The sequence below is a fragment of the Mya arenaria genome, chromosome 1 (assembly GCF_026914265.1).
Source record: "Mya arenaria isolate MELC-2E11 chromosome 1, ASM2691426v1".
Taxonomy (NCBI): Eukaryota; Metazoa; Mollusca; class Bivalvia; order Myida; family Myidae; genus Mya; species Mya arenaria.
The window spans coordinates 37,708,071-37,716,421 of record NC_069122.1 but is presented as its reverse complement, the minus strand read 5'-3'; the positions used below and the strand labels follow the sequence as shown (position 1 = coordinate 37,716,421).

Here is an 8,351-nt window from a genome sequence, read left to right as displayed (position 1 = left end):
AGCTTATCACAGGCATCACAATTCTACTCTTTACAAATTTCACTATGTGGCAATATTGACAGGCTTCAATATCCGATTGCATACAACTAGAGAATAATTTTGTATTGTGAAAATTACCAAAAATGTTAAATCGTCAGTGTTTTACATATATCCTTTTCCCAAGTCAATTTTAATTTATTTTCGAACTAACCAAAATATAATAAGTGGATACAATATTAAATGGTATTTAGTCGTCTCTGTGGCGCAATTGGTTAGCGCGTTCGGCTGTTAACCGAAAGGTTGGTGGTTCGAGCCCACCCAGGGACGTTAATATTTTGCGTCCATTTATTGCATCCTTCCATTTAATACACACAAATAATTGAAACAAACATATTTCCAAGATACTTTAGCATGTCAATGAGTTTTCTCATATTACTAAAATAATCATTCTTTGATAAATATATGAAACGAAAGATCATTTATGATATTTCATACATTAAGAAAGTGTAGAAAAATATTTCATTGCTATAATTTCAACCTTGAAATAAAAGAAATACATTGTTCAAGTGCCGCAATCAATCCTTTTTCTTCGTAATATGTAATATCAAGTAATATGGAGCCATGCGTGGCTATTTCAACGGATTTAACACAATATGAAGATAATTGTTTTACACACAGATCATATGACGTGTGTTGTACTTTTAAAAAGGTTAATTGTGTTTTAGTTAATGTGAGCTCACTTCGAAATGCCTATCGTATTTTAGACTCATTTATTCCAATTAAAATGATTCAGCTATTTCAATAAAAAAGACTTAGGCCACAACAAATTGATCATTTGTTCTATGGATTTTGCCAAAAAAAGTAGGAGCGAGCGAGCGAAAAAAACACAACTTTTTTAAATTTAAGGCAAATCAGAGGCGAGCGAAGAGCGAAAAATAAAAATAAATAAATAAAAAGGTTTATTTCTTACCAAATTTATCATACAATTATGTCAAGAAAAGCTTTTCAATTACAAACAAAGGTTCTCAGTTATAAATGAAAAGGTTTTGATTGTATCAAATGAAAATCTGTCTCAATATTTAACAAATGGCAATGAGATCCAGTGCTTTACTATTAACTTAAATTTAAACGTGGATATATTGTAAAGACAACATTCCTCATAGTAACGTGCAATTATTCGAGGACCAAAAAGAAAACTATTGTATTCATTCTGTAACTTACTATCACAAAAAAACATTTTAGACTAGTAAGAGTAATTCATCATTTGAGCATTTCCAAATATTGGGTCAGGTCTAAATTTGAACCTCTTGAAGCACATGATGGTGTTTCCCTTTCAAGACCTCGCCTTGACCAAGAACCTATGCTGTATAGGTCCGTGCCTTAAAAAGAATAACATGATGGCCCCATAGCTTCAATGACCGTAAGAAACAGGCCACTTTACTACCACTCGGTCAAAGAAAAAAATGGATAAGAAATTGGATAAGCACAAAGAATTGAGAAAATTAAAACAGTCATTTTACTTATAAAAGGTTTTATTTTCTGATTTAACTGATGTTATTTTCAAACTGTATATGTTATGCACTAGTCAATTGTAACCACCAGCCCCCCCCCCCCCCCCGTCTAGGTCTAGGTCTGGGGAATAGCGGGGACTTTCGGTCCAGCCAACCCCGCCGGGCATATCCACCGCATTCACCCGGCACTGCGGGGCCACCTGGAAGGTTAAAACACGGTTCATTTACCCGGCTATCCTCGGACCTTAGGGAAGAGCATGGGGGAGGGCGTGGTTACAAATGACTGGTGCATAAATACAGATTGTTTCTAAAACATTTACAAGTCCTACTATTTTTATCGGTTTTAAACAATTATGATTACTGAGACATTTAAGAATTTAAAAAAATAACTCACGAAAACATGTTCAATGGTTGTACCGTAAGTCGTGTGTTCGTGTATTTTAATAAAAGTTTTGCACTCAAAATCCGATTTAGTTATTATTTAACACTAAATTTTGAGTACAAAACAATAAATAACTTAAACACACATAAATAATTATTGCCTTCGACGCTGTGAAACTCTTGTTGTTTACTGAAGACTATAATCCATTGACTATGACACTGATTTTCACTTAAAACGTTTATTTTACATTACAAATACTGAAAGTAACCTGAAACTTAATACCGGAAATGAATAACAACGGTGCGTCCTGCAAAATATTCCCGACAAAGACTGTCAACAAATATCGGCTATTTTGCGGTTACCCGGACCTTATTTTGTCCTGACACGAGGAAAGTTTCCTCGCGAAGAATGTAAAGCATGGAATTACCTTCAAAAAGGCGAGGTCGACGTTGCAGGTTTAAATTCTAAGTAAAAGAATTTCAGAAAATAGAGGAAATTTAGATGTCAACAAAAATATAAAAATGCGCGGCCAAATGGTATGTGCGGGCGCAAAAAAAGTTTTTTTTATATTTTTTTTTCGTTTTTCGAATTTTAGGTGCGGCAAATCCGACGAACAAATGATCAATTTGTTGTGGCCTTAGCCTAAAAACATTGAAAGTTTACTCTGGTATTAAATAAGTTCAATTCCTGCAAGCATTAACATTTATATGGGTTAGATATTTTATAAGATTTTATTTCTACACAGTCTACAAATTAACAAAGACCCTATTAATAAACCATAATAGCATCATGATCTTTCCAGAAGTGACATCATTGGTGGTAGCCTTGGTAAAAGAGATGTAAGAAATGGCTTAACATTGTTACAGCGTTTGCTTAGATTAAATCATTTCTTCGATATTTCAGGTTTGGTCTGTTATAAGTATTAAATTCAATTCATGACTTGCTTATACGAATCCTCGAAACAGCGTGCCAGCTTTTCTATCCTCTTATGTACGTCGGAGCTGTGTGTGCATATTTCTACTGAGATTGAGTTACTGTACTAATATTTGTCAATTTATAAAACATCGGAGCTGTAAGCGTTTACTTGTCATAAGAGATAGTTATTTTTTGTCTAGCATAAACGTCTTATGACATTCAATCAGCAGGCAAGAGTGACATGATGAATCGTTACGACAAAACGCCGGGCGGCCTTCATTTATATGATCATGATGTTAAACCAGTTAGGAATAAACAAAATGACAAAGACCTAAATTCATTTAATGACTTTGGCTGAAGGATACTGTCAACAGTATGTGTTATATAGTCAGAGCGTGGCGTGTGGTTCAAATTGAAAAAGAAACGCCGCTTGGAGTTTATGCAATCAATAACAATAAGAAAAAGAATATTTTCAGCTTTCACCACGCTGCAGTTTTATACAAAATGTATAAATTAATTCACTGTGTGTATGATGTGTTTTTCTTTACTAGAACATATCCACTGTTTATAGCATGCATGTATAAAAATAAGATTTTTTTTCTGTCTATCCATCTTTTTTCATTACATAAAATTTCTTAGGATTCTATCCATTGGTTTAAGTTTTGATGTATGACAGATGGCTTACTATCATGCTTGTAAATCTTTTGAGCAGTAGTAACCGGATAGTTCATGGAATTAGTCATTTAGGGGGGAATTAATTATAAGTCCGGCTAAAAACAATCCATCAACATTTAGTTTAAATATGACGTAAAATCACATTGTATTTATATTTACACCATGATGATGCAACACTTACTTTGACAAATAAATGAAATATCTTCATTGAAATAACTTTAAATACACTGCTTTAATTGATTTTAATGAAATGGAAATAATTATTTTCGTGTTTTTGCATTAGTATACCAAATTCAAAGATCATTGATATAAGACAATATCACCATATGTTCTTGACTGATGTGCTTGTACCTTCCTCTGCAGTGAAAGAATGGAAGATTATAGTGTATCTGGCATGACGGTAAATTATATTGATACAATCCACTTTACTAAATAGCATATGTTTTATAATGGTTTGTGTTACAAGTAAAATATACTCTCAGCGAATATCTAATTGATGTAACAGACTAATAATGTGGCAGACAGGTAAATTATATTCACATTATAGCCTCCTACAACATACCTACGACAGGTGCCTGAGCACCTCTTAAGATTTTTAGCTCGTATAGCAGTTCGACTCAGCTTTGTTCTGTAACTAAATCACTAAGTTCTGCATTAGAATTGTTTTTATTTAAAATACGTTAAATTCACTGTATCAATACTATCCTACCTTCACCGCTAGAAAAAAACACCTGAAGAAGTGAATATACATCAAACTTGAAAGCTCTTGGTAATGTGCATAGAACCATTTTAGACCGTATTATTTTTTCTTTAGAGGCTACTTGGTTTTAATTCCAAAAACAATATATTAAGACCTGGATTATGAGTGTCTGGTATTTGTCTGAAAATGATTTATTGCGTACCTACAGGTTTCCGCATACACCATACTACAGCCTTATTGCTTTCTGTATTCAGAATCTTCTAAATACAATGTGCCAAATTGTGCGTTTGCCAAAGGACAATTGTATTTGACAGTGTTGATTTTAGGATGAGGATACGTCCAGATCCTACAACAATATGGTAATGATAAATTAAGCAAATTTTCCTTGTGAAACATTAAAATGTATCTTAGGCGCCTAAGACGTTGACAGCAGAATATGTTTCACAATCCTACCAAGTGAAATTCATGCGAATCAGTGTAGTGTGAGAATACAATGAGTTTTAAAAAGCTACGCGCATTGTAAGCACATCGACTATCTTATCATGATCGTCTAAATGTTCCACAGATAATACTAAACTATCACCAGTTAACTTTAAATTCTGCACACTTTTGACATGCAGTGATAAGTGTATTGACTAATGTACGGGAAAGAGTTGTCTTTTGATAAAAGTATCGGTATGTCACTTGATAGGCCGACCTAAGCCGAGGCAACGCTTATATCCATTTTTCAACAGCTGAAAGAAATAATATAAAATTATACATTTTGGTTATAAGGTAACTTTAAGGCGAAGTTTTGTATTTAAACTATATGTTATAGTGCTGTACTAAAATATGAACAAAACGACAAACAACTCCAAATATAAAAGGGCACCGTGGAACAAAAATGTAAAAAGTAAAATTGTACAACTCGTTCATTTTTATGTTGCCTAAAACACCCTGGCGACAGATTGATTTCATTTGCTTTGAAAATGCATCCTTACTGTTCAGGAACTTCACGCTTAAAATGGTGTGACCGTTTATGATATAATTGTGTACGATATCATTCCCTGGTTTCCCATAACCCTATCTGTAAAACAAGCATTCTAAGTTCCGACTGGTTAGCTGCTTGAAGATCTTGCCATTTACTCTATCACTAATATAACTTTATAACAAGAAATAGACATAACTCTCTTTCGGATGTTGAAAAACAATACAATTTCATGATTAGCTCGGTTACACAATGGGTGGATTGGTAATGTGAAAGGAACAACGACACTCTGCCCATTAATTACAAAATGTAGATGCAATAACACTATCCAGACAAAGAAGATAACGTAGTACAATTATGCCAGTCTAAAGACTACTTATAGTTACACACTATTCAAACCGCAAACAAGATAATAACAGGAAAACAATACTCAACAGAGGAAAGAAAGAGACGGAGCATTTTTTATACTTTTTACACTTTATACTGTAACAAAACATCCACTCCTAAACTAGTATTGAGGAAATCCAGATCACCAAAATAAACCGCAGAATTTAACCCGTCGAACACACACAAAATCGCCATGTTTAATACCAAATGTCACATGTTGCATTTTAAGAAACAATATTTTTTTATGTTTATGATTTACAATGACGTGAACTTGTTAGTGCAAGAAAGTTACTAAAGAAATATAATTGCTCGAAATGAGTATGACTTGCAATAGACATCGCAAAAGTGCGTTACGTCGATATACGTGCTACTTGTCATAACATAATTACTTTAGGCATTTTTCCGCGAGAAGTTTTGTATGAAAACTCGATTTCAATTCTATGTGAATTCCCACATTGGCTTAATGATACGAAATGTGTGAGTTTTGGATTAGGTTTATTTTTCAAACTATTGCCAAGAGATTTTCAGTCTGTGTTTAATACAGGTAATGAGAACCGTTTAACAGAACATATATTTCAAAGGTGTTAGTAGATGTATGATATTCTTATTTTCATTTCTCTCTTGCATTGTAATGGAATTTTCTCGTTTTATGAATTATCATTATGTCTTTGACATTTCTTTCAACATTGTTTTAATTTGGGACTACATAAAAGAAAATTAAAGCCCAATTAAGATTGGCTAAAAAAAGCTAAAAAACATACAATCGTCACCAATTTAGTCGATTCCAGTTTTTTTTTTTGCATTCCAAAACCCCTTCCAACGAATAAAACATTATTTTCGATAGTATTATTGCTTAGGCCTGTCAATGGTTAGTACAAATACTAGCCTTGTCACACATGCAGGTAATCGTATACAATCGAAATGTCTGATTAACTTAGGCACAAAGCGTTTTCTAGTTCTACAGGCGGATGTACTTTTTTCGGGACATACAGATTATATTTAAACATATAATGTTATGCACGTAATTAAGTACATTCTTCATATTTAAACTATTTGTTCTACAGAAATATAACATAAAGAAACAGCACGATTATGATAAACGGAGGGGATTAATTTGATGGAAAGGCTTAGATAGCGATCGTTCCCATTGAGCTTATAATGTTTATTGTATTGTACTTGTCTGTATTCAAATTCTGTATAAATTCCAGATTAGTTACGTAATATGAAGAGGTTTCATGTATAACTATTTTGTGCAAGGAAAATAATCTTATACAGAATTCTCCGTTGTTACAATTGAACAATGGATTTCGTACCTACATATGTATGATGTCATGCGGCCAATGAGGAAAAAATACAATTTTGACAAATGTAAACAGCGGTGTATACATATATTTGATTACGAGAAGGCACTACATACTTGTTTTACAATGCCGAAAAAGATATTTTAAGTTGTGATGCATTGAAAGTACTTCACATTACTTAGATATTGCGAGTCGTACTACATAATAAAATCATATGCCTGCAAGCTTTGGCTGATTCATCGCTGAGAACTATGGTTACCAAATCATTAACTGTAGGCTTTGTGATACCTGCATGAGACAATTCAATCGTGGTATCATGTATGGCATCGTAATTGTATACTAGGAACCAATATCGTGTTGAAGAAATACACAAAATATAGTCTATACTAACTATTATAAGCAGTTATTGGCAATCGCTGTATTGTCTGATCACCAATTGATTAAGTACAATTACGACAGTGCCTATGTTCGTTCTTTTTCACGTTCTTTTACATACAACTTCACAAGACAATTCTGCATCAACAGATCCGACTAGAGGACGAAGAGATCTCCCGTTAAGTATTGAGTATTGTTGTGTAAAGAAATGACGAAACAGTGTTCTCATACGGTCCTCGTTTTAAAAATAATAGTTTGTTGACAGGGAAAGCACATAATCCCCAAAAAAGTAGACAATGAATACTTATCAGCAAGACTCTAATATTTGCAAGAAAAGAATTGAATGTTTTAGTAATGCAGTCCCACTGTTGTGTTAGTCTATATAGCATGGAGCCTTAAATAAGATATTTGACAATTTTGCGGCTACGGTTGTTGAATCTGTAGTATTCATTGTAATATTCATAAATCAATTTAATGAACCTAAAACCGCACTTCAAGACAATCAAATGATCGTATTTACACCCATTCTTTGAAATTATAACATATCAATTGCTTAGTGATTTATTTAGACTTGACAAAAACGCCGTAGCTATATTTCTATATTTACAGATGTATGAAGTTATCATGTAACTTAATGGGAAAAGCAATATAACCAAACGATTAACAAGAATCTTGTTTTAAGGCACTATAATTTGACCTTAAAGACAAAGAACGAGAGATACGCAAATATTAAAACACAGACATTTGCTTTAACGAATGCTGTTATACTATTTTCCAAGTATGATGTCAACAGTTGAATTCCCATATTGAGCTAGTATAGATGCTGTCAGACTTATATAACCCAGATGGAAAACCATAAACTGGAAGTGACAAGAACATCTATCATTTATTTATCAAACCATATCACAACATGTATAACACCATAGGTAGAGATATTATCGTTGAAACGAATATAGTTATGTTAATTTCATATTTGGACGAATACGTATTATCTTTCGCTACGACGTTTGCACTTTTTGTCATAGACGATTTAAATGCCAGGATGCCTTAGAAATTTTGAATTTACGGCTGAATCTATTCTGTGATTAGACTGCGTCTGTGCGTTTTAAAATTGCAAAATCTTTTAAAGCGCACGACAAAACGAAATAAATAAATCCTC

At 33.1% G+C, this 8,351-nt stretch overlaps 1 non-coding gene across 1 annotated transcript; it reads left to right on the top strand.

Annotated features, from left to right (window-relative positions):
- Positions 1-232: 232 nt before the first annotated feature.
- Trnan-guu (transfer RNA asparagine (anticodon GUU)) lies at positions 233-306 on the top strand. Its single transcript has one exon. It is a non-coding gene; the product is annotated as a tRNA-Asn (tRNA).
- The last annotated feature ends 8,045 nt before the right edge of the window (positions 307-8,351 follow it).